Here is a 27,745-nt window from a genome sequence, read left to right on the forward strand (position 1 = left end):
CGATGGGCCGAGGAGCCGATCTCACCTTGGGTATCCGCATGTCTCTCCACTCATAAATCAAGGGTAATACCATCTCCTCTACCCACGTCATCAACGCCCATGCAAACCACCAGGACCAGGTCAGGATGAAAAGCAAACTCATGTGTTAAGAGTGAGTGATCCATTTGACGAACAAAAATACCAGTGGTAACAGAAGCGATCGCACGCTTCCTATGATTACTGACAAACTCAAAACTTTGTTTCCATCTCCCAAGCTCAGCTTTTCAATTTTCTAGTGGTTCCCTTTCTGTTACTTCATTTTTTTTAATTTCTTTTTTTATTTGCAGATTTATATAGCATGAACTCGACCCGAAGGTATTGGAGCACTTTACATGAGCACCAGTTACATTACAAAAGGACACATTCATGTTTTTTTTTTGTTAGGCACGGGGAGATTAAGCGATTGGCCCAGAATCACAGGATGTGGATCGACCCCAAGCCTCGAACCTTGGTTTCCCAGCTCCAAAGTCAGCAGTCTAGCCGTTAGACCACAACTTCTCCCCCATTCATTCATGCTCCCTGAAAAAAAGGAGCATCCATGGGCAGTGCCGGCTTTATCGCTGTTGGCACTTGGTGCAACAGTCTTTGTTGGTGCCCCTCCTCAAAGAACCTTCTTCACATCTTCCCTCAAGAGGACCATCCTCCAGTACCCCTCAATTCTCCATAGCTCCTCTCTCACATGCATTTCATCCGTTTTATAGCACCACACATACCAGTGAAGGGTGTCAGAGCACTTTACATCACACACACATTATACAGAGTCAATGAATAATAAGTGTTTAAATCAGTCTCTAGGAAATGATACATAAAAGAATGAGGATTATGAGGTGTAGGAAGCATGTCATCCATACCCGTAGGCAGAATATTTTAAGAGTGCTTGATCTGTCGACGCACAAATTCTGGATTTAAAATGCACCATAGTGGTTGGCTTTACTATTAAGAATATATTTCTACTCAAATGAACCCGTTTTAGCAACATTTTAATGAAAGATCGATGAAAAACATAACGTTGTAACCTATATGATGCAGCTTGCCTGTAGCTCTTTGATGACAGTTGATAGTTCTCTTTCTTATATTAAGATAGTAACTTATGAACTGCAGAGAACAAAATTATCTCTATGACAAAAGCAGGAACCCAATGAGCTGTCCATATGAAAAATACAGTTTGGTGATTTGTGTGTTCTTTTCAGCAGGGATATTAATCTTCTGAGCTTCTTTACCATGAGTGGAAAGTGCCACTAGACAAAACTCCCATCTTTCTCCAGCAGGATCATTAATCACCCGAGTTATCTCTATAGTTATATTGTTAACTGAAAACTGCTGGATACAGAAGGAACTGTTCAGCAGGTGCTTTTCAACCCATGTTATTTCCGGAACCTGCTTTACCGATGGAGCCCAAATGTACCAAACCGGAAATCTCGGATGACTCAAAATTGACATCCACTCATGGCCACATTTTGAGGCTACAAGATGACTCCATGTTCTCAGGGTCTATGGTCTTGTGCTTTTATTTCACAAATCGGTGTTTTCAGGCAACACCAGCCGCGGTCTGTAGTTGGAGTACCTGCCGGGCGGTGACGTGGGGAGGGGCAGGGTGGGGGGTAGTAAACTATGGATTACGGAGGTTTAAAGGTAAGTAAACATATAAATCTATAAAACAAATTTTGTTTGCTGCATTGCATCCCCAAATGCGATGGAGTGCGCACAACTATTTCTGTTTTATTTATTTATATGTTTACTTACCTGTAAACCTCCGTAATCCATAGTTTACTACCCCCCACCCTGCGCTTTCCCACGTCACCGCCCGGCAGGTACTCCCACTACCGACCGCGGCTGGGCAGCACGATGAACTGAAGTGGCCAAGGACTACAGCTCCCAGAATGCATTAGTTCAAATAAAAACCTAGGACTGTTGCACTGTATCCTTGATGACATGGAGCCATCTCGTAGCCTGCCTGCATTTGGAAGAACAGCGCAGCCCTGTGCGATGGCTTGTCCGAGGGGCCAAAGGCTTCCATGTTCATGATCCAAATGACAATCCCACCCTCCAAGGGGGATAACGGCGTTTGTGAGTGTGCTGGGTGCCCTGGGGTCATAGGAGAGCCCACAGACCACCTATCCAACCTTCCCAGGTCTCTAGGTCTTCCTGAAATGATGGAAAGAGATGCAGGGGACACTATGGTGACAGCTCCTTAACCGCATGCGTGCGGGCGGAATTCCGCTCGTACGCGGAGTTATGCGAAACCGCATGTTACGTGACGAGCTGGGCTCGTCATCAGCGTAGCAGGAGGCTACCTCATGACGAGCCCAGCTCGTCATCAGCGTGGAAGGGGTTAACTTCAGCAGTTCCTAATGCTGCAATGGCATGCATGCTTCGTCCTGCCCGTACCTTGTCTCAACAGTCAATGTTAAAACAAGAAATTGTAGAGCGCACGTACACCAGTTGGTTTCTTGGTGCTAAACTGTTGTCAGCTATTGCAGGAATCACTAGACAGTTTCAGCACCATCCTTTATCTCATTCCCTCTACTCTGATCTCCATCATCCATTATTGCTGGAAAGAAGGCTGCGCTGTCTGCATTTGCTGAAGTGACAGCGAGTTGACATTGGGACGGTGTGAAATTTGTGCCCCGACCTTATCCCGCAGTCTGTCCATCAGGCATCAAGAGCTAGGTAATAAACGGCACACACTGAGTGTCTCATTCACAAGCCGATTGAGCTGCCGCTGCGTCAGTTGTTTTACGCACCAGCGGCACTGTGTGCCTGCACATATTTACAAGGCCACGTAAAGTAACCCTGCATGACGTTTCATGGCCTTGTAAATATGGTCCCCTTCCACGCATGACTCTGCATGAAAGGGGCGTTCCATGGGTGTTGCTGTGGGTGTTTCCATACGACATCCATGGAAGCTGACACATTCCTAGATTTACAAAGTTATGTAAAGGTGGGAATACTTCAGAATCCTACTCCTCCCCAGAAGACGCACAGGAATGGCGGAATGAGGGGAAATACTTTTATTTACCCTCATGTCAAGAAGGAAATGACATCAGTGATTTTTTTTTGTATAAAGGTGTCCATTCTTGCACAAAAACAATCATCCCTGGAATGCAGGAACCCTTGCAAAATGATACAAGGGTGCCTGCTCGGGCGCGTGGCAGCAAATTGTGCAACAGCGCTTAAGAAAGCTCACTGATGCGCAGTATTGTTCTTAATATGACGTATCACTGTGTTTTTTAATTGATGCAGCTCGGCACAGCAAAATGGCTTGCAGCGCCGTGCTGTGTCATGTTTTTGTGATTGAGGCCCTAAGTATACTCCAAGCAGTGGTGTGGCTAAACTTGAGGGCCCCCCCTGCAAAGTACATTGAGTGGGGCCCCTCCTACCCAGCAAGGAGCTCCGGGTTAGGGGCCCGCTGTCAGTGCCCAGTGCTGGAGGAAGACAGGTGGAGTTCAGGGGCCTTATTTATGAAGGCCTTGCGCCACCGGTGCGCCACTTTTAAAATGGGAAAAAGTGACGCACCGGCAGCGCAAGGCCTTCCTAAATAAAGCCCCTGGAGCCCCCCGCACGGTGGGCCTGCAGGAGTGAAAATTATGCCACTAGCTCCAAGGATCACATCAGAGAAGGAGCTACCTAGCCGAGTGTGGTGAAACGCACTGTATGGTTCAATTGCGCTTATATGTGGTCAGGAGTAGACTGGCCGAAGGGAAATCTGACTAAGGACGTCTGTCCTAGGGGTCCTGACCGTGATTTTCTGACAGAGGCGGGCTATTTTTGTCATTCCACTGCATTGTGTCTCTCCTATATTCACCATGGAAGAGCAAGCCTTCTGAGACTGCTACTTCACCAACAAGTACAGGAAGAAAGTCTTAACAGATCTAATCATGAGACAGTCAGTTGTACTGACCTATGCCAGTAGCACCTCTGATTTTACCCCCTGGCCAAGGAATCTGGCTCAGAAGTTCCTACAACAATAAGAAGTTACTGGTTCTCAACTGTGTCAGTGGGGATCTTTCACCTCAAGTGCCCTTGGGCCTCCAAACCCCTTATCCTCGAATTTGGGAACAAGCAACCCCTTTAGCGATTGACTCTCACAGTAATGATGCAGAGAAGTCCAATGCTGACTCAAGAAGGTGTTTCGAGATACATGCACAGAACTTTAGCAAATTATAAAATAGCCTTCCTTAAATCATTGTCCTGACAGGGATCTTTCTTTAAAAAGGAAATTAACATGAAGGCACATACAAATAAATACAAAACACAAAATTACATATGTTTCCAAGTTCTCATGCTCAATTACAAATTGGAACCCCTCTTTGAAGGTCCTCGCAGAATACCCAGGGTGCAAATAACATACCCTTAGAAAATGCCACAGAGACAGCAAGCCACCTAAATCTTGTTTGTACTTGCTATCTGCAGAATACACTATGACAACTAGCACACCAGCAGACAGTAGCCCTAAAACAGCAATACCCAAAATCAGGGCTATTAGGAAAATAAAATATGACTTTTCAAGCCATGCCTACTAGCTCTGTCGAAGTATTCACAAGTAAATAGAAAAGAGCTATGGCCTTTAACGTCACATTTCACCACTGAACAAGACAGATAGGTCATATTTGACAGCATTTTTCATCATGAACAACCAAAAGCAATTGGCTATATGATGATATTTAAAAAATTGGCATGTAAAAGCAAGGCTGACAGCCTACGACAATCACATTTAATATTATATGGTTGGCTAGAACTACTCGTAAGCCACATCACAAGCAGTCATCTGCCCCAGGACTTTCATTCTCAGGCCCCAGTGTGCTTACTTGGTTTGGACACCCTGGTTTTCTTGGCACCCACTTTCTCCTTACTAGGCACTGGGGCATATTTAGCGTGCCCATCAAATTGACGGTTCACCCACTCTATTTAGAGTTGAGTAGGCCACCCTGGCTCCATCTGTAGTGACCACGCTGGCTGATGTAGAGACTGAATATAGAGTACAAAATTATATTTTGGTGGTCGATATTATGTCAGTAAACCCTGCTGGATATGCCGATGAAAACCTTAGACCGAGAGCCTGGCTGAGTTAAGGCGATTGATCTAGGTACCCTTTACCATCTTTGGCCATTTATGTATTTAGGCCTATGTTTATCACCACACCATCCACTTGACATTTAACTGCAGTACTCTGTTTTTGCCATGGTGTTTACTTTGTTCATCTATTGTCAGAAAGCATCCTTTCTACAAAATGGTAGCGACCACTTGTATTTTTTTTGTGTTACTGGTTGATGGCGGTGTAACCATACTCAAGCAGCAACCACAATTCTTATCAGGATGAAACAAAAGCAAACCCCAAATTAACATGTGCTTTACCCTCTAGTAGCTTGGCAAAAGAGCAGTCAGGCTTAAATTAAAGACAATGTGTAAAGTATTTATGCTTTTTTAAGAAACAAGGGGGACCCAACAGATAGCTAAGTACCATGGGTATAACAACGTTATAGTGAACAGAAGGTCCTTAGCTTATTTCAGAATCAAAAACACAATACTGTATAGAAACACAATGGAAAACTATACGTTATAAAATTTCCAAACCCAGCCGGGAGAGGAGTTTATTTTATAAAGAAGCAATGTTCAATCCAACAATACAAACGTAATCACAAGACACAAGCCTGTGCCGTACATAAAAGAAGGAAAAAGAAAAATAGAATAAGGGTGAAAGCGGTGTCTATCAGGCATAGAGCGAGAGCAAAGACAGGGCACTGTTGATAGGTAAAAAAATCAATAACAGTATCGCCTGGAGTGGAATATAAACAATCTTATTGGTCAATATTGTAAATATGAACCCACTCATGGGTGTCGACGTTTCGATCCCTATTGCTCAATTAGATACATGGGATCATCATCAGGACATTCGTAATGAACAAGACATGCCTGATTGTAAGGAAGCCTGTTTAGGAGAAACGAAGAGAAACAGAGATATTTCAAACAACTTAAGAGTAGTTCGCAGACGTATGCCAACTATGTATCGAATTCGCAGTGTGTGACCGAGTGCACGGTGTTTGTGACTTAATCAAGCATAAAATAACAACATTTACATACTCCTCGGAATCGCAGTGACGTGCGTGAAGGGCTGCGAGGATCAGTCGTGACGTGATGGTGAGCAATTCAATTTCTAGTCTACTGGGTACAAGGATTACTAACGTGAAGTGTCGGTAACAGGTTCAGAAGTTGCGTGACTAAGGGCGAGTAGCAGATTGGGGATAGCCTGTGGATTATAAGTCACATTAACTGTAACAGGTTCAGAAGTTGCGTGACTAAGGGCGAGTAGCAGAATGGGGATAGCTTATGGATTATAAGTCACATTAACCGTAACATGGGAGGTGTGCCACCCCTCGAGGATATAATCCGAACGAGGTCCTGCTATAAAGGGAGTCAACAAGGTTATGAATTCCCTGATTCACAAAGTTTCCAATTAATAATACTAATCATGACCACGTACCACGCAGCGAAATTTCGTGGAGGTCTCTTCGGGGGTCCGGAAGAATTTTGTAATGGAGAATAATTACAAAGTTTATTGTTTTTCAACCGCAAGGGATGGCGCTGAAAACAGAAACGGGGATTTAGTATCAGGCTAAAGGAGTGCTGTAAATTAGGGCGGCAATGTGCGGAAGGGTCTTGCTTACCTTGATGTGCTCATCAGGGGAGACGGATAAGGAGTTAAAAAGTTACCGTGTAGGCAGCAGAGGCCGTACACGTGGGGTGCCAACAATGTGGCTTTCCGACGCTGTAAAGGCAAGGGGCAAAAATCAGTACATGCCACAGGGCGGGCCACGAGCGGACATAGAGGAAGCTCCGCAGTTACTTACTTAGTCCAGATGAGGACTCGTCTTTCCCGTGGCTTCTCGGTCGGTGCCGAATGCAAGTCAGTGGACTGCGAGCGCGCGCCGAGTTGTAAACAGCCGCGCTGGTCACATGACCTTCACTGCGTGTGCCATACTTGAGAGGCGAGTTGTCTACTGTGGGGGCCATCTTGAAATGGATAGCTGCGCGGGCTAGTGGTGCCAGTGAGCGGGAGTGCAGGGGCAAATAGGCGGTGATTGTGCCAATGTGACATTAGAAACGGTGAATAATATTTAATAAAACCAACATCAATTCACTTCCAGGAGGTCACATTTTTTGTCTTCCAATCAGTCGATCATTTCAACATGGAGTATTCATTGCGCAACAATAACCATACAGAAAGGTCATTCCATTACTGTTTCATCTTATAGAGTCATTTTTATTTGTTCAATCAAAGCAACGTGGTCCAGTCCTCACTTCGATTCAACCCTGTCTGAATGGTATTGAATTGAATGATGGATTTCAATTCCTCCCGATTTAGTAACTGCTGTAGGTTGCCACCCCTTTGTGGTAGTTTGATGGATTTCAGGACTGTCCATTGGAGGTCGTCCGCTGTATGCTTCATGCTGGCATAATGTTCAACCAAGGGGGCATTAGGAGTGCTACATCTAATGCGGCTTCGATGTTGACTTATTCTGGTCCTTATTTTTTGAGTAGTCTCTCAATTCAATTGTGATGTTATTGTGGCGCACGTTTAGTCACAATAACATCACAATTGAATTGAGAGACTTCACAAACTGTAATAGTCACAATTTGATTTATGCAATTTTATGTCCTTGCCCTCTGATGTACGTGGGCCAAACTACTCAAAAAATAAGGACCAGAATAAGTCAACATCGAAGCCGCATTAGGTGTAGCACTCCTAATGCCCCCTTGGTTGAACATTATGCCAGCATGAAGCATACAGCGGACGACCTCCAATGGACAGTCCTGAAATCCATCAAACTACCACAAAGGGGTGGCAACCTACAGCAGTTACTAAATCGGGAGGAATTGAAATCCATCATTCAATTCAATACCATTCAGACAGGGTTGAATCGAAGTGAGGACTGGACCACGTTGCTTTGATTGAACAAATAAAAATGACTCTATAAGATGAAACAGTAATGGAATGACCTTTCTGTATGGTTATTGTTGCGCAATGAATACTCCATGTTGAAATGATCGACTGATTGGAAGACAAAAAATGTGACCTCCTGGAAGTGAATTGATGTTGGTTTTATTAAATATTATTCACCGTTTCTAATGTCACATTGGCACAATCACCGCCTATTTGCCCCTGCACTCCCGCTCACTGGCACCACTAGCCCGCGCAGCTATCCATTTCAAGATGGCCCCCACAGTAGACAACTCGCCTCTCAAGTATGGCACACGCAGTGAAGGTCATGTGACCAGCGCGGCTGTTTACAACTCGGCGCGCGCTCGCAGTCCACTGACTTGCATTCGGCACCGACCGAGAAGCCACGGGAAAGACGAGTCCTCATCTGGACTAAGTAAGTAACTGCGGAGCTTCCTCTATGTCCGCTCGTGGCCCGCCCTGTGGCATGTACTGATTTTTGCCCCTTGCCTTTACAGCGTCGGAAAGCCACATTGTTGGCACCCCACGTGTACGGCCTCTGCTGCCTACACGGTAACTTTTTAACTCCTTATCCGTCTCCCCTGATGAGCACATCAAGGTAAGCAAGACCCTTCCGCACATTGTCGCCCTAATTTACAGCACTCCTTTAGCCTGATACTAAATCCCCGTTTCTGTTTTCAGCGCCATCCCTTGCGGTTGAAAAACAATAAACTTTGTAATTATTCTCCATTACAAAATTCTTCCGGACCCCCGAAGAGACCTCCACGAAATTTCGCTGCGTGGTACGTGGTCATGATTAGTATTATTAATTGGAAACTTTGTGAATCAGGGAATTCATAACCTTGTTGACTCCCTTTATAGCAGGACCTCGTTCGGATTATATCCTCGAGGGGTGGCACACCTCCCATGTTACGGTTAATGTGACTTATAATCCATAGGCTATCCCCATTCTGCTACTCGCCCTTAGTCACGCAACTTCTGAACCTGTTACAGTTAATGTGACTTATAATCCACAGGCTATCCCCAATCTGCTACTCGCCCTTAGTCACGCAACTTCTGAACCTGTTACCGACACTTCACGTTAGTAATCCTTGTACCCAGTAGACTAGAAATTGAATTGCTCACCATCACGTCACGACTGATCCTCGCAGCCCTTCACGCACGTCACTGCGATTCCGAGGAGTATGTAAATGTTGTTATTTTATGCTTGATTAAGTCACAAACACCGTGCACTCGGTCACACACTGCGAATTCGATACATAGTTGGCATACGTCTGCGAACTACTCTTAAGTTGTTTGAAATATCTCTGTTTCTCTTCGTTTCTCCTAAACAGGCTTCCTTACAATCAGGCATGTCTTGTTCATTACGAATGTCCTGATGATGATCCCATGTATCTAATTGAGCAATAGGGATCGAAACGTCGACACCCATGAGTGGGTTCATATTTACAATATTGACCAATAAAATTGTTTATATTCCACTCCAGGCGATACTGTTATTGATTTTTTTACCTATCAACAGTGCCCTGTCTTTGCTCTCGCTCTATGCCTGATAGACACCGCTTTCACCCTTATTCTATTTTTCTTTTTCCTTCTTTTATGTACGGCACAGGCTTGTGTCTTGTGATTACGTTTGTATTGTTGGATTGAACATTGCTTCTTTATAAAATAAACTCCTCTCCCGGCTGGGTTTGGAAATTTTATAACGTATAGTTTTCCATTGTGTTTCTATACAGTATTGTGTTTTTGATTCTGAAATAAGCTAAGGACCTTCTGTTCACTATAACGTAAAGTATTTATGTAGCACTTCAAACAGCAATAAAGTTCAAACATGACACCAGAACAATAATGCACCGATTTAAAAAAAAAAACGAGTACATTTTAATAAATAATTTGACACCAGAACAACATGAAAACCAATCAGTAGTTCTAGAGATATTCCAGAGATACGCAATTTTAGAGATTACCGGTAAGTTTAGTGCCTAAAAGAACAAAGCATTACTCATGGCTATCTGGTCGTGCTAGACTGGGTGAAAGTCACAACTTCAGGTCAACTGCGATGGAGCAGGGGATAGGAATAATGACCAGATTAGTCCTGCTGAAAAGTTACCTTCAAAAGTCTATCACGAAGAGTCCAGTTCACTGTGGGGGGCGGTGGCATGGTGCAAGGTGAGCATCACAGATGGTTGTTGCTGTAGCGCGAAGAATAGGCTGAGCATCATGGACAGTCGTCATTGTAGCATGAAAATCCTGTTGAGAGACGCAGATGGTTGTTGCTATAGATTCGCAGTGGTGGTCACGGCGGGCTGTTGATGCTATAGTGCGAAGTGCATCTCTCGCATTGCTGGTCATCACTGGCGGTTGCTGTAGCGCAAAGGGTTAGGTTCAGCAGAGTTTTGCATTGGTAGGTGGTGAGGGAGGCAAAGTCTTGGGCCGTACAGGCCCGTTCGTGGTCCTAAATAGCACAACACTTTAGGATTTCTCCTTTTCCTTGCGGAGGAGTTCAACTAATACTTCACTAAGGGCTCAGGACCTGAGGGGCACCTATTGGGGATCAGGAACTCACTCTAGCAGAGGCCAGCAAGGCTCAGGCAGGTCCAGTTGCAGCTCCAGACAGCTTGTCTGCAGGGTAGATGAAGGAAGTGCTCTGCAGCTTATTATGTCCCTTTAGCTCAGGATAGGGCCGTGGTTCCCAAACTGTGCGCCGCGGCACCCCGGTGTGCCGTAATGAGTAGCCAGGGGCGCCGCACACGGTGTTCGAAATTGCAAGCATAAGGGGGAGTTAGAAATGCCACCTTCATCATCCTGCAACATGGTTTGGCCCAAGAACGACATGCGTCCGTACGTGTTGCACATGCTTTCAGAGGCGTAGTCTCTGCCATTACTGGCATACGGCCATATGCAGTTCTGAGCATTGAGACGCGTTTGTGCTGCCTGCCCGCTGTGTTCTCCCGTGCCTCATGGGACCCTCTTCTCAACTTAAGAAAATAGGTAAGTGAAGTCCGCCGCCCTAATTGCAAAACTAAATTAAACTAAAATGCACAAAAAAGGTCACTTACGAGGGTAAATTATATTCCGGTTCACAAAATCTGCTGGTATCGCTGAATTTCTGTGTGGGTGAATAAGTGAAACTGGGAAGGATACTGGTTATTCCTGGGTGGGTTCAGTTGCAAAAGTTGATGAATACCCACAAATTTATTTGTAGTAATCCGTCTGAATATTCTAGTAGATTTACTACTTTTAATGACAGAAGACAAATGACTGCCTACTCAAAATCCAAGGGTTTTTGATATGATTCTTATTGCACATGGAAGTTAAATGTGCTTGATAAAACTTGAGTTTGTTGATAAATTCCCAAATTACAGTCATATTCTTTTAATAATGGTTAAAAACGCACTAAGTCAGAATGTTCATGATTGCACATTAAAGCGTGATGTAGTTTATATAACATCTAACCTTTCTTCTACCCACCGTTTTTTTTGTTATCTTTTGTGATCGTTTTAAATTTAGGCACATAAGCTATTAGCAACAGAAAGGAGTACTGAACCTGCGTCCATAAGGGAAATGGAACATGTCTATATAGAATTTGCCTATAAGGATAGCATTTGTTGATTGTGCAGTTATTGGCAGTGCTTAACTTTTATTTATTTATTTATTTATTTGTTTATATAGCACTAGAATCGACCCCCGAAGGGGTATATCTGCGCTTAAAGTGCACTGTGAGGGTGTGAAGCAACTCCAGCATAGATTAGCAAGCGCAGAACAGTGTGGTCTTAAGCAGCTTCCAGAATTGTAGGTGATCTAGACACTGTCTCAAGGACAAGGGGAGTCGTTCCAGTAGCTAAGGCCGAGATGGGAAAGAGCTCTTCCTCCTAATCTTGTCTTTCTTACTCGGGGTACCACCAGAAGGTGTTTAGCACTCAAGCGGAGGGATCTTGATGGAACATAGGACATGAATTTCTCAGAGAGGTAGGATGGGCCCAAGTTAAGCAGTGCCTTATGGATCGTGCAGCAGATTTTAAATTTGACCCGTTGGCGGATAGGGAGCCAATGCAGCTTTACAAGGAGAGGGCGAGAGGGGGACCTGGAAGGGGCATTAAGGACCATCTGTGCCGCCATGTTCTGAACTACCTGCAGTCTGCTAAGTGAAGCATCATTAGCAGAGACCAGCAGGCTGTTACAGTAGTCCAGGCGACTTAATACCAACCAGTGCTTAATTTGTAAAATATGAAGTGCAGGTGCTCAAATGTTTGTCGGAGGCCACACCTACTTTTCTCTGGCTCCACCCACTTCATCCGCTGGCTCCACCCACTTACTATATTAGCTCCACCCACCTTTTCAACTGGGACTGCTAAAAGTCAGAGGTAATATATATCTGGCTGATCCGAATTTCAGCATTGTGAACTAACTCTCTGACAAATGCAATAGGAAGTGTTTTTTTACATTGTGAGCCATCCACAAGAAAGGACTTTACATATGTTATCACTTACACACTTTCTTGCACAGATCTCTACTTCAGGAGGGCTGAAAATGTCTGGTTTTCTTTGTGTTCATTTGTAATTTTAAGTTTTGTATTTACTCATGCATGAATTAAAGCATGTTTTCTTTTAAAAAATAAAACACAGATTATTTTTTGATGTATTCAGCATCAGTGTTTGCTTGGTGGAGTTCTGAATTTGTAACACGCTCTAGTTCTCTGAATAAGTCTTGCACAGCAATGACGCGCTAGCCGAAAAGTCCAGTGCTAAACGGGAGGAGATAGTGCTCGGTCTGGATCCAATAGTAATGTTGCCACAGGATATGAGAGATGAAAAAAATCAAACTGTCAAAAGCAGAGCCCAGTAACCCCGCGTTACACTGGCTGGGACCACCCAAACAATTACCAACATTTGAATCTGAACTGCAATATAGATGCAGTGTTAGCTCCCTCTGCTGTGGAATCACACACTTCAATGGCTGCAGTGCTTTTCACTGCTGAGAAAAACAGCTGTAGCATTGCAATGCAAGAGTGCCGGCAGCAGGGCTTGTGTTCATGAGAAGTTGAAGTTCCTCCATCTTTTGACTTCCAACGGGCAGATCTGTGGGACAGGGACTTGCTTGTTATTTTCTGCTTGCTGTTTGGGTAGCAAAAGCAGTGTGGTCTGTTGGCTTAGCAGATGAATAGGTCCTCTGTATGGGTCTGTGTTTGACCTCATGGTCACAGGTTCAAATCCTGATAGGTCCACTCTGCCTTTCATCCTTCTGAGGTCGATAAAATGAGTACCATTGAGTTGGGCAACAATAAGCATCTGTTATTCAGTGGCAAGAAGCCTACGAGTGAACGTGGGCTTTACAAATACACTTTATGTGTGGTACAAAGTTGACATAGAAAGCAGCAGTTACCAATGACCTGGAAGAAAATAAGAGACAATGGCGGGTCTGTGATATGATAATAAAAGGTGGGTCTCAGTGTGAGTTGTGGTTCTACTGCAGTTACTACAGGATTTGTATTGTATCAAAAAAGTAATCTTCTCATGGCACTCTAAGACCTTGAATTAGTGTTAACTTTGGCTAGGAGAAATTCTATACCCGACAGCAATATATTTACCATGCCTGGCACAGGAGCAGGAGAAAAGCTGCCCATTTCAGATTTATTTGTCACTGCAGCATGGAAACATTAAATCTGGCAGTGGACGACAAGTAAAATGTCAGGTACCACTGATGGGTTTACATTAAATGAGCAAATCCCAATTAATTTTCCAGCATCCATCTATATGATGCTGTAGCTGGGATATTCAGACAACCGTGCAGGACAGGCAACAGATTATTTTTATGAGGCTGCGTGCCACGGCCCGCGTGCGTGCCCTCCCTGCCCTGAAAAACAACGAAACCGAATCTGATCTCCACTGCCCTGCAAAAACGAAACCGAATCTCCTGATCGGTCCAGCAGCCAGGCAGTCTCCAGTTCTGAAGGCGCATGGCCAGTCGGTCTGCATAAAACGGTTGAAATTTGAATAGAAAGAAAAGACAAGTGACACGAAAGGGAGTCGGGGTGAAAAAGAAAAATGGAATTATTGGAAGAGGTCAGAGGATGAATAAAAGGAGATAGGAGCTTGGTAAAAAAAAAAGACAAGAAACAGAAAAGTCAGAAGAGAAATGAGTAGGTGACTGTAGACGATGAAGATACGACACTGAGGTTGGAAAGGGTGACGTGACAAGTGGAAATGCGGCAGGCAGAGGAGGGGAGGGGGACAGGGGCGGGGAAGGGCAGAGGGTACGGGCGTGAAGGGGAGAAAAGAAATGATCAAGAATGCGAGGGATGGGGAAAGAAGAAACAAATTAGTGGGAGAAGGGTCAGATCGATGGCTGCGTGTAGTGTGGCGTCATAACCAACAAAAACCCCATATAGGGTAAGACCTGGTGCCCTAAAGAGGAAGCATGATGAAACCAGCTTTATGCAAAACCCATACACATTCCCATATCATTCTTCTTGTATCCACCAGCCCTGCCGCAACTGCGCATTAATAAATAGCCACTTCCTGGGCACTACTGCCCACTGCAGTGCACTGGCATTCTGGCAACAACATGATCGCGTTGATGACGATGACGTCGATGATCAAACCAGGCGGGGATCAAAAACAACATTAACCAGTGACTGACGTGACCCACGGTCCCACCGTAGGCCTCAACTGCGCAACTTTTTGTTTAATGGCACCGGCCGGGTCAGCCTACTACTAGTCTGTCCCACCGTAGGTAGGCCTCAACTGCGCAACTTTTTTTATGGCACCGGCCGGGCCGGCCTACTACTACACCGCCTATCGTATCGGTCCTAAGTTAACGTCAGTGTCACCACCAGTCTCAGTCACTGACCACCAGTGACCACCCACCAGCACCAGTAATGCTACACTGGCTACCAGTACCACCAGCCAGCCAGGGACCCCCGGCCAGGCCCTGCCTGCCTCGCCCTCACCTGCTGAGGAGCACTGGTCCAGAGAGTGACTGAGCTCCCAACTCCTGCTACGTCACCACCACCACACTGGTCTCGTCTCAGGCAGGAGCTGGACTGGTCTCAGGGATGGCTGCCGGCCCTCACGCTGCTGCTGGTGAGGAGGTGCGGGCGGGTATGCTGGGGTGGGGCGGGCAGCCAGCGAAAATGAGTGTGCATTGGCATCTGCGCATGCGTGGCTGCCTCTGCCGCGCACAGCTCCCACCCCCGCAGCAAAGCCCTGCCCTGCCCTCCAACCAGCACAAGAACAGACTCCCACCCACACTGGGGCCCTGGCATGGCGACTCGACCGTGTGGCGGCCTGACCCGCTGCTGCCTGCAACTGGCAGGCGAAGTCAAGTTTTGAAGAAGTTGAACAGTCAGAGACAGTAAGGTAGGACTAGACTACCTACTACTCACGTGATGCTGACAAGAATCCTGGAGAATCGAAACAACAAGTGCAGTGGACTGGCTCACGTCACGTCACCCCCCCCCCCCCACACTAAGACTATCTGTCAGTGTCAACGAGCCCGGCGGCCGGCCCCGCAGTAACTAACACTCGGAGTCGGAATGCAGTATTTAACGCACGAGTAGTCACGACTAGAGACTTTAATTTACACAGTCACAGGTGCACTTAAACAATGCCGCGGCTGCCGTGACATAGACCCGGCCCTCATAATTAGGTGCCGGTGCAAGCCCCGGCTCAAATTAAGCCCTGCCAGCGCCTGAACTAACGTTTTGCGGGTAGAGTCAGGAAGCAGAGGAAAAACTTGATGGAGCAGGCCTATTACATGAAAACATGAACCAGCTGTCTGAGCAGCGTGCTCCTTCAGACTGAGGGCTTGATCTAGGCGGATACCCAGATTTTCAACCGTAAACTTGGGAGCAGGATGGGGACCTAAGTCTGTCGGCCACCAATGTGATGTCCATAGGAGGGGGGCCTCTCCAAAGAGCATTATCTATGTTTTTCCCACATTACACTGGAGGAAGTTATTCTTCATCCAGTGTGATATGGCTCTCATACCATTGGGATGAACCCATGTATCCTCAGAAGACTGGCCAAGGGAGCAATATAGATGTTCCATAATGTAGGGCTCAAACATGAGCCCTGGAGTACTCCCTTGGTCAATTCCATAGGGGCTGAACGATACGGGCCTAGGTTGACAATCTGGGAGCGATCAGACAGGAAGCTTCTCATCCATTGTAAGGCTGATTTTCTTAGCCCCACCTCTTCCAATCTTTTGATCAAGATACTATGGGAAACTGTGTCGAACGCTGCGGATAGGTCCAATAGCACCAGAATCATAGAGTGGCCCTTATCTAGGGTCATCCTGATGTTATCTGTGACCGCTAGTAATGCTGATTCAGTGCTGTATATGGGCCTAAAACCGGACTGGGAAGGATCTAAACATCCAGTCAGTTCGACATAGTTGGAAAGGTGGGTATTGACATGTTTTTCCATTAATTTTCTGAGGAATAGAAGGAGTGAGATCGGACGGAGGTTAGAGAGGTCCGTCCAAGGAGTTTTAGTGCTCTTATGAATTGGTCTAACCTGAGCAACTTTCCACTCCAGCGGTACACAGGCTTCTGTTTCGGAGAGGTTATTAAGAGATTGCACCGAAGCAGACAGTTGTTTAGCTAAGGACGGAATGACTTTAGCTGGTCAGATGGGGACCCAGACTTTATCTTGTGGATCAGTGATTCAACCTCTACTAATGTGATAGCGGGGAAGTTCTCTAACAACTGAGAGTTTATTATATTCAATTGGTCCAAGGTCATAGTGGTCTGATGCAGGCTTCCTGTTGAAGTAATTTTTCCATAGATAAGCTCTATCTTTTGTGTGCAAAATAAAGAGCAATGTCATTACACAGCCATTGGGAGGGGGCCTCTAAGCTTTCACATGCCTTAGGAATAATAAAGGACTCAAGAATTTGGTGCAGGCCTGGGCTAATTGAGATGTTATATGGGTTTTCTGTGCTGTTTTTATATTTTTATGATAGCTGGACAGAGTGGAACGGAACCGATCTCTGTCCCCCTCATTATGAGAAGCGTGCCAGATTCTCTCCAACTTCCTGCAACATTGTTTTTGAAGTCGCAGATGAGTCGAGAACCATACTGCCTGGGGTCGATTGGTATGATTCAAGGAGGATTTCAGAGGTGCAATGTGGTCAATGGCTATTGAGACAGCTAAGTTATATTTGGACAGTACTTCCTCAATATTGTCCGATGCAGAGTTTTGAGTTCTCAAAAAAACAGTTTGAAAGTTTACCGCGGAGACTTTCTGCCACTGCCTACGAGTATATAATGTAGCTGGTTTAGGGATTTTGAGATCCTGAATAAAAGATTCAATAACTGAATGATCTGACCAAGTAAGTCGTTGGGGGGGTTCACACTGAATCTTAGAAGAATTTGAAAATATAATATCAAAAGTATGACCAGCTATGTGAGCCAGGCCTTCATTAAGCTGGGATAAGCCTAAAAGGGATAGATCAGCCAAAAGAGTCTGTGCATCTAAGTTGGAAAGACATTCACTGTGGATATTGAAATCTCCTAAGAGTAGAAAAGTATTACATGTGTTCACATACAGGGCTAATAGTTCAACCAATTGTAGGCAGAAGTCAGCTGGAGGTCCTGGGGGGTGATAAATGAACGCCCCTTTCCGGCTAGCCTGCAGGGAGGAATCTATCCTAAAGACCAAAATCTCCATAGTAGTATCACTATGTTGGTCTAGGACAGAGACATTGATTCCATCTTTATGCACAATGGCAATTCCACCCCCTGTCTACAAGGTTCTGTCCAGTCTAACCATTTATACCCCTCTGGTATGCCTAATGCTATGGCAGGCACAGAGTGGGGCTTAAGCCAGGTTTCGGTTAGAAAGCCCATTTCAGGTTGAACCGAAGACACTAGGTCCCATACCTCAATGGAATGTTTGGGCAGGGATTGAATATTGCACAACAAATTTTTCCACCACCTCCGTGAATTATCCACGGTTGTGTTGATAGCCCGCCTAGGAGAGATATGGTTTGCCTTAAATCGGCATGCTCGGCAAGAGAACGGACCTTCTGGACAAGGCCAGAATTTAGTTCGGCAAGAGGGGGGTACGTTGGTCTGTAAATTCATGAGCTCTTGTCTGGTATAGTGTATTTGCATGGGGGAGCTTTGGTTTGCAGGAAATCGACCAGGCTCTCTGGCTCCTGGCGACGTCCTTGCACGGATGGGCGCAGACGGGCGCAGACGGGCTTGCCTTTGGAGCGCCTTTGGCGTGCCCGCTGCGTGCGTACGGTGCGTGCTCCGCTCTGCATGCCTATTTATGTCAAAGTCAGGGTGAGGACTAGACCGCCAACGGAAATTGAGTTGGTGTTTGCTGGTGGAGGCCACAGGCACTCATTTTTGGGTACGTCGGTACGGGCAATCTCTCCCCCTGAATAGACATATCCCGAGTGTGAGAAAAGGAAAAACAAAAAGAGGGAAAAGCCAAAGGAAGAGAAAGACGGAAGAAAGTCATGAAGGGAGAAAGAGAAACCTGCAAGAGTGAGATAAGGGGCAGGGAGTGTCTGGCAGTGCATTATAGGCCGGCGGTTGATTCAAGAATACTCAACCTTGGTACTCAGTGCACTGACATTTATGAGCACCAGCTGTGGTTTCTGAGAAAAGCCACTATTGGGCTTCAGAGGACCCCTAAAACTCACGGTCCCCACTGCCACTTCACCTGCTGCACTATTGATAGCTACGATAGCTACGCTTAGGGATTTTGATAAATTAGCATCAAATCTGATGGGTTATTTCTCAATTTGTCTTCACTTGGAGGACCCATAATATGGCAGGGTTCACCAAATTACACATCAAGAAAGGGCAAGTTTCCAGAGGCGTAGCTAGAGCTTGTGGCGCCCGGGGCTATCCCTCAGATTGCCACCCCTGGGGGGGGGGGGTGCTGGGGAAAAAGGACGGCGAGCACTTGAAAGAGGTCAGAGAGACACGTAGTATCGCCGCTAATAGTTACCTAGTTACCTTGATCATGCAAGTTACATGCACATACATGACAAGGTCCAAGGCTACACAGTTGAATACACCGGTGACTGGCAGTACAAAAAACGTACACACAGACTGCATCGAACCCTGGATGTACATGAATCTTCTGTTCATAAACAGGTGTCAGTAGTGAGCGTTTAACTCAGTGAATCATGAGACCAGTTTTCTACATCAAACACACTCCTAAATTTACCACACTTAAAAGGCAGCATAAACATGTTGTTGTGATGAGAATGAATACAGGAAAGAGGGAACTACACCGACATTAGGGGGTGGGTTTGGGAAGTAAACTCCTCTAATCAGAACATTTTACTCACAAAGGAATTATTCTGAAAGGGCAAATGCATTCTAGCGTCACATTCAAGCATCTGTAAATACACACTTCCCACATTTACACATATGTAAATGGTAGCATGTGCAGAACACGGGATAATTCACAAAAGAAATGTGCAGGAACTTCTGAGAATCTGAGAACTTTGCAGATTTTCAGGAGAAATTTGAAATTCTTTGTTAATTCAATTGCATTCCAAATTCAGGAAGAAGCAGGCAGCAGAACATTTCAGCTACTTTCTGTGATTTGTGCAACCCCTGCGCCTTATGCCAGGCCAACCACCTGGCCTTTAGAGGGGTAGTGGGGTATTTCCAAATATATCTGCATTTTAGGAAAATATTTTTATTGTTTAAGAAACAGCTTTGTACAGATGCCTAACATAATAAATGATCTCATATTTCATATAGATAACATTTCAATATTACATATAATTACATAAAAGTAAATTATTTCAATCCAGACTAAGGCTATAGTACAGAGTGGACTTTCAAATGAAGGTCATTCAATTAGAGCCATCCTATTTCCAACTTTCTGTACAATCAACACGCTTTAATTATTTACAATGTGTATACAAGTTATATTCGCTTTCCTACTGCTACCACGCAAAATAAGCGTAATCGTCCCCACAAGACCACGTGGCTTCGCGTACAGTGAGCATTTCAAGACTTAAACATTTCTCCATCCCCTCTCGACCACTACCCTATGCCAGGCTCCCTTGCTTCCTTGCAAAATCCCACCATTGAATCCATTTACATACTTACGCTGCAAAATGTACCGTTGATTAAAGAACATAAAAAGGAAATCTGTCCGAGGATAAAGATAATTATCTATGACATTTCTAAATTGATGTCTTTAAAAGACTTAAGTATAATTAGTTTCTTCCACTGCCCTACAGTTCCTCTACGTTATCTCCTCTTGCAGGCTACTTTTTTGATCCCACCTTCTACTTTTGTCTTGTTTTCTTCATCCTTCCTCTTGCTCCGAAGCATGACTGCCCCAGGCCGAATGAGTGTGAGAGCGCATAGAGGTGAAGCGCATGACGCATCACTTCTATGTCGTTCTCATCGCGAGGGCAGGGCTGGCCAAAGAAATCATTTTTTAATGTCGCCCAGCCCAGGGCCGTCATTGATAGCGCTCTCGCGCTACAAGATTGATTGACGGCCCTGGAGGCTGGGACAGACACAAGCGCGGGTTGTCCTTGCTGCAGCAAGTCAATGCGGGCGGCGCGGCGGGCGCGCACTTTCAAACTGAGCCGCGTGCACTGGTGGCCCGTTGCGGCCGCGGCAGCCTTTTTAATTTATTTGGGCACAGAGTGTTTCCTCAAATAAATTATAAAGGCCGCCGCGGCCGCCACGGGCCACAAGTGCCGCGCGGCTGCCCCTAAAATTGTGCCGCCTGGGGCGGACTGCCCTCCACCCGCTCCCCTCTATCTACGCCGGTGTTGACGCCATGAATGCTAGCGTCAGCACCAGACTTGCAAGCTCTACAGCACACTTACAAACACGCTCTCACTCATGCTCATTTAAACTCACTCACTTTCATACTCACACTGATTCAATGCAATGCACTATCTCACTCTCACTCGCTTGCCCTCATTCTCAGTCTCACACGTTCTAAGTCACAATAGCAGTCACTCACTCCTGTCTCTCGCTCACTTTCACACACATGCTCACACACAAACACACACTCATCTGCATGCACACAACATTTGACAGATTATTTTTGCACTTCCATGTAGCTGCCTGCCCTGGTTCACTCCAGCTCCTCCCTTGCTGAATGAATTCTGAAGACAGGCACATATCTTTCTCTGCATAGGCCTGCGCGGCGTCAAGCCTTTGAGCAGGTACTGAGACGCATAGTCCTGCACCTAGATGTGTCACTCTGGGTCGGTGTTGGTGAAGCCACTCATAAGGAGCCCGCCTTTTTAGTGTAAAAACAATGCTGGTGATACTGATTACAACAGACCAAACTCAATGTTCCATTTTCACAGAGCGAGTCTCAGTACCAAAAGCTACTGAAAAGAGCAGCTGGCATAAATAAGGGTTTGGGACCAGGCACACAGTTTGCATCACTGGAGCATGTGTGTGCTCTCTCTTGCATCTGCTGCCTTTCATTGACTTACATGTGCTCCACAGCATTTGCTGAATAGGTGTGGGTGTTTTAGTTACATTTGCTGTGATGGTGTGTATGTGTGTGCAGCACTGTGTTTTCAGCATTTACATGCGTTTGTGTGTGAATGGTAGTGTATCTGTGTGTGCTGTCTTGTGTTTGCTTTGATGACTTGAATGTGCTCTGCTGCATTTGCTACTAAGCTACTTGGATGCGTGTTTAGCATTTGCAGAAATTATTTGTGCTTTGCTGCATTTGCAGCTACAGCTTGTCTCTGTTGGGGAAAAAGACCGATGGATTGGGATGCAGCCAAAGTGATTGCCAGTGGATGAGATTAATAATTCAAGCATTCCAACCATCACATTGTTCTTTATACTTCACATCTTTAGGAACGGATAATAATTAATGAGGCTCGGTATAAATGTAAAAGTAATTTCAAGTTATATTTGAAGCATGCTGCATTAAAAAAATTGATAGCTTTGGTTGGTAAAAGAAAACTAGAGTAATAATACTAATAATTTGTCTCATTTCTTTCAAATCCTGGTTGTAGGGAAGAAGCACGCTGTGGATTAAAAGCTGATCTCACCAGCTGAACCCACTGAACCAGTTCCTCCAGGAAGAACAGCCATCGTTGAAGTACAAGCAGATATGTGAGGTGGTTTTTACTCAGCTTATATGAACTAAGTTAGAGTTGCTCATGTTTTGTACTGTTGGTTGCAACTGCTGCACTAAAATGCAGCAAACGTTCCATTTGCCATTTTATTGTTCTGTACATATTGCTGTTCTTACTCTTGTGGGCCCGGGACTTGTAAAATGGACATGCTCATTTTTCTGTAATGTTGATCTGCCTTTCATTGCTGTCACGTTTATGCCAGAACATTGACCCAAAACCATCCCAATGAGCACAAACAGCAAATGGCATGCATCCATACATTTTTCATTTGCCTTGATTGCAACATACACAACAGATATTGGTTGGTTAGTCAGAGAATGGACCGATAGTCAAACTACTGCCATGATTTTGATGAAAAACCATATGTCCGTGCTATAGCGTTATCTGTACTACTGTGATATGTCCTTGGATGGTCCCAGGAATTGTTGAAGTGTGGTATTTGGTGTTACAAATCCCAGTCTGATATACACATTAGCTGCAATTTGGCTTTCTTCATTGTTTGCATAAATGTGCGATCTTAGATTTCATTACAAAACTGAATGCTCTTTCTGTCTGTGCGGCGTACCAATAAGAATAATAAGTCCGAATGGTCACCATCATCATGGGCTGCTATTGGAAATTAAAAGAAATAAGAGATCCATCATTAGAAAGAGAATTGCTTTTGTTCTTCTTAACAGAAAGAAAAAATGGAACCTGTGGTTTGTACTACGCTCAATGAAGTCAGAGATATTGACTAGGACAAGACAATATAAGGGAAAAACTAGCTTCTAAGCTGGTCCTTGAGTATCACATCCTGGTGCGATCACAATGTAATTATCAAACACTTTCCATCTTTGTATATCCACAGAATTACTCAAATCTAACAGGTAAACAAAACCACCAGAAATGTAAACAATATAAACACAATTTATTAAAATACCTCCCTATCAGGGTTACAATCTAAAAAAATACAATTAAAATATATTCACATAGGTGAACAAATCTAAAAAAGTCAAAGGACAAAGGTCGACGCTGCGTTTCGGTGTTTGTTTGTAGTATTTACACCTTCTTCAGGACACTTTGACAGTTCAAACATAGTCTGATGTTACGAAGTTTCTCTGTTTATCAATTAGAGAACTTCTGAAGATAACCGGATGTCTGTATAACATCTATTTCTTCTATTTGTATCGTACCTGTTATCAGTTCACGGTATAGGGTTAAAAACACACGGAGGAGCCACCGGACTTTTCTCTCAGATTAAATCTTAGAAGGGGTAGCCTTAGGTCCTTTTCTGAATTTAGGATCCCACAGCTATATGTCCGTTTTCATATCACTGTGTTTAAATTGTTGATTGTATTTCATCACCTTCAAAATTGTGGTCGGCCTCCCTGCTCCTCCGTGTTTCGAGTCATCCGGATTTTGTTCTTCTTATACTTGTCTTACCTGGATGTTTTGTACTTCAGACTTATTATTCCGTGGAGACTGTGGATGAGACCCGTAAGACACCTGGAAATACTTGAGCAAAAGAAAAGAAAAGAAAAGAAGACCAGGAACTTTACAGATAGAAAGACCTTTCTTATATATTTTTGTAAATTCTTTTCTCCATCTGAATAATTCAGATGAGTGGAACTTATTTTCATCTTTCTGATTGACAATGAAGAGATTTCTAATGCCAAGTTCAAGTTCGTCTGAGCAAAGTGAAGTTGCTGGTTCTTCTGACAAAAAAGAGGACAGGAAACAAAAAGCCCAGTACAGAAAGTACGATGACAGTTATCTGGATTATGGTTACATGTGTGTTCAAGTTAATATTGAGGACCGTCCTCAATGTGCAATCTGTTAAAAAGTTTTGGCTCTGGAATCCACACTTCCTTATAAACTTGAGCGGCATCTTGAAAGTCTTCACCCAAATGTGGTCGGAAAGCCTAGGGAATTATTTGTAAGGAAAGTTACAGAAGCCAAACTACAAAAGTCCACTTTCTCAAAACAAACCAAAAAACAAACCAAAATTAATGGTAACACCCTCCTGTCTTCATATAAAGTGGCCCATCTAGTTGCAGAGAGTTAAAAAACCCACACAATTCCAGAAGAGCTGAGTTTGCCTGTTGCGGTTGATATGGTAACAATCATGCTTGGCGAAGATGCGGGCAAACAGCTGCTGAAAGTGCGTCTTTCTTATAATACCATCAGCCGGAGGATAAATGATATGGCTGAAAATATTAACGATCAGCTCATCTGTAATCTGAGAGGCAAAGACTTTGCACTCCAGTTGGATGAGGCAACAGACAACCACAAAGACACCCATCTTATTTGCTATGTCCGGTTTGGTAGTGAGACAAAATATCGAAATTAAAATATCGATATACAATAATATCGATGTTTTAATTTCGATGGTATAGAATATCGATGTCTAAAATATCGACAGACAGAATATCGTTTTTTTTAAGGTATGTATGTTACTAATATCGGAAATATCGAAATTTTTACCCCTACGCTATCCAACGCTTTCCCTACTGTTGCACCCTCTGGAGTGGGAATAGTAATTTTTACCCCTACGCTATCCAACGCTTTCCCTACTGTTGCACCCTCTGGAGTTGGAATAGTAATGTTTACCCCTACGCTATCCAACACTTTCCCTACTGTTGCACCCTCTGGAGTGGGAATAGTAATTTTTACCCCTACGCTATCCAACGCTTTCCCTAGTTTTTAATTTATTTTAAATGTATATGTATTAGTTATAATTTTCTAAATATGTTTTAATGTTTTTATTTAATATTTGTAAAATTATATGTATTTTAAAACTATTTTTACAGTATTATTAATACATTTAAAAAAACGATATTTTTACTTTCGATATTTTTGTACTACAATATTAAAATTTCGATATTTTTGTACTTACCTTTATGAAGATATAACTCCGATATTTTTGACTTCGATATTTTTGTATCGATATTTTTGTAGGTAGATATTCTGTCTGTCGATATTATGTCATAGATTCGTCAGGTTTCTATACGAAAAACAAATTGTTGAGTATTTATTGTTCTGTAAAGAAATCAAAGGTGGAACTACAGGTCAAGACTTGTATGCGGTTGTGGATGATTTTATGCAACAGAATCAAATTGAGTGGGAGAGATGTGTTGGAGTTTGTACAGATGGGGGTTGTTCAATGGCAGGATGCTACCAAGGACTTTAAGCTTGCATAGGATCTAAAGCGCCTAATGCTGTTTGGACACACTGTATAATACACCGAGAAGCACTGGCAGCAGGAAACCTCAGTGAAGCACTGCATGGTATTCTGAAAATAGTCATCAAAGTGGTAAATTATATTAAAACAAGACCAATGAAAGCAAGAGTTTTTGCTAAACTGTGTGAGGACATGGGTACCGAATACTCATGCCTCTTGTTCTACAGCAGTTCTCGGTGGCTGTCTCTTGGTAACTCCCTCCTTAGAGTGTATGAGCTGAGAAATTAAATATACTACACGATGATGGACATTGTTTTGCTGACAAATTTATAGATGCAGACTTTCTAATACAAATAGCTTTTCTTTCTGATCTATTTGAAAAACTGAACGCACTGAGCAAGTCCTTGCAAGGCAATAATACTAACATCTTGCAACTGTCAGACAAAGTTTCAGGCTTTAAGAAGAAAGTGATCCTTTGGAAAAGCAGTGTAAGCAAAGGTGACTATAAATGTTTTCCTTCATTGGACTAGTTTCTGCAGGAGAATGAGATGGTGTTAAAGGAGGAACTGCGGGCAGTTTTTCTTCTGTATTTGTCTCAACTGCGTTTTACCTTGACAAATATTTTCCAGAGGATGAAGTGGAGCCAATAAAATGGGTGAGAGACCCCTTCAATGCTGAGATACCTCAGCATTTTAACAATGAGGAAGCAGAACAGCTTATTGATGTTGCAAGTGACTCAACATTGAAAGTAAGGTTCCAGTCTCAGTCACTGCTTGAGTTCTGGTGCCAAAATGGAGACGAATACCCAATGATAAGCAAGAGAGCCCTGCATGTTTTGATCCTGTTTGCTACTTCGTACCTTTGCAAAGCTAGTTTCTCAGCAGTTGCAGTAACAAAGTCAAAATATACGGCAAAAATTAACCTTGAAAAAGAAATGCATGTTGCGATCTCAAAAATAACTCCAAGATTTTCGGAGCTATGTAAGGAAAAACAAGCACATTCATCTCACTAGGCTTTTTAAGCTAAATTCGGACTGAGTTGTTTTTCCTGTTCATTGAAAAAGATATTTTATTATACAGAAGTTTTTAAACTATAGTTGTGTGGTTAAAAAAAATGGCATGGAAACATATTTGTCTATTAATCTTGTATAGTTTCTCACTTAACAAGTTTTTATTAAGCAACTGTTATCTTCTTATTTTGTTACAAATATGATTATAATACCTTCATTGCATCCCAATTACTTTAAGGAAGACAACAGGAAATACTCCCGAGGTCGGGTTTACATCCCGCCCACCTGTAAAAAAATGGTGGGGAGCTACGGCCAACTGCCGATTAGGTCAAGGGAACCACAGGTCAAAAAAATGTGGGAACCACTGAAATAGGGGATCAGTCAACTGACCTTTTGCGTCACTTAATCCTGGGATCAGGGTGAAGGTCCATTCTTCCTCTTCAGCAAGTGGGGTTGGCCACACATGAAGCAGGGGGCAGCAAGGCACCCTTGTTCTGAAGTATCCACAGGTCCAGAAGTGTACTAAAGAGTTGGGTCTGAGGGTCCAATATTTATACTTGGTGCCAGCTTTGAAATAGAAGAAGCTGCATTTTCAGAGTTTTCAGAGTTGTGACTTAAAATCCATTTAAAAAACAACTCATTTCAGAAACATCTGGAACCGTCAGCTAATTCCCTTCTTAAAAACATAGGCAAAAAGGCATCTCATCTGGTCATCAAATGTGTCAGAATCCTATACCTCCCCAGATGAGGCTTAGGAGTGGTGCTACGATGAGAAATACTTTTATTTCTCCTCGTTTTTTCCTCTTACTATGCATGTTGCATTCTGGAGCGTTCATAGAAAAAGGAAAGTGCCATCAATGAATATTTTGGTGCTGGAAGGTGGCCCTTTCTACACATAAAACAATCATCCCTGCAACGCAGGCACCCTTGCAAAATGACGCAAGGTGCCAGCGTTAGGGCATGGCAGCCAATTGTGCGCCAGTGAAGGGGAAAGCAGATGGATGTGTCATATTGTTGTTAATAGGACATATATGCGCCACATCATTTTCTTGTAAATGAGACCCTTAGTACTCCTATGTTGAACAGTCAGATGACACTCCCTTGAACAATCATATTTCAATCACAAACCTTTCTGATTCTCTGTCCGGTATCAAGGCCAGTTGTCAGCTCTGTCAACACAACTCTTAGTACAGCAACACAGGCCCGAATCTGGCAATTGCAAAAATGATAACTTCAAGTCGATCTTTTTCAGCTACTTGCAACCTGCATCTGGACAACAAAATTGGCAATCTGCAACACAAGGTGAATTTGATACTAATTCTTGCACATAACCATGAACAATTATTAATGGCAATTTGCATCTTCTATTTCGGCTGCAGACAGAGCAAAAAAACATGCTAACGCCTGATATTCCTTGCGTTAGTTTTTGGCGCTACCTCAACCTTATAAATCTAGGGCAGCATCAAAA

This window comes from Lissotriton helveticus, chromosome 7, assembly GCF_964261635.1.
Source record: "Lissotriton helveticus chromosome 7, aLisHel1.1, whole genome shotgun sequence".
In the NCBI taxonomy this organism is placed as follows: Eukaryota; Metazoa; Chordata; class Amphibia; order Caudata; family Salamandridae; genus Lissotriton; species Lissotriton helveticus.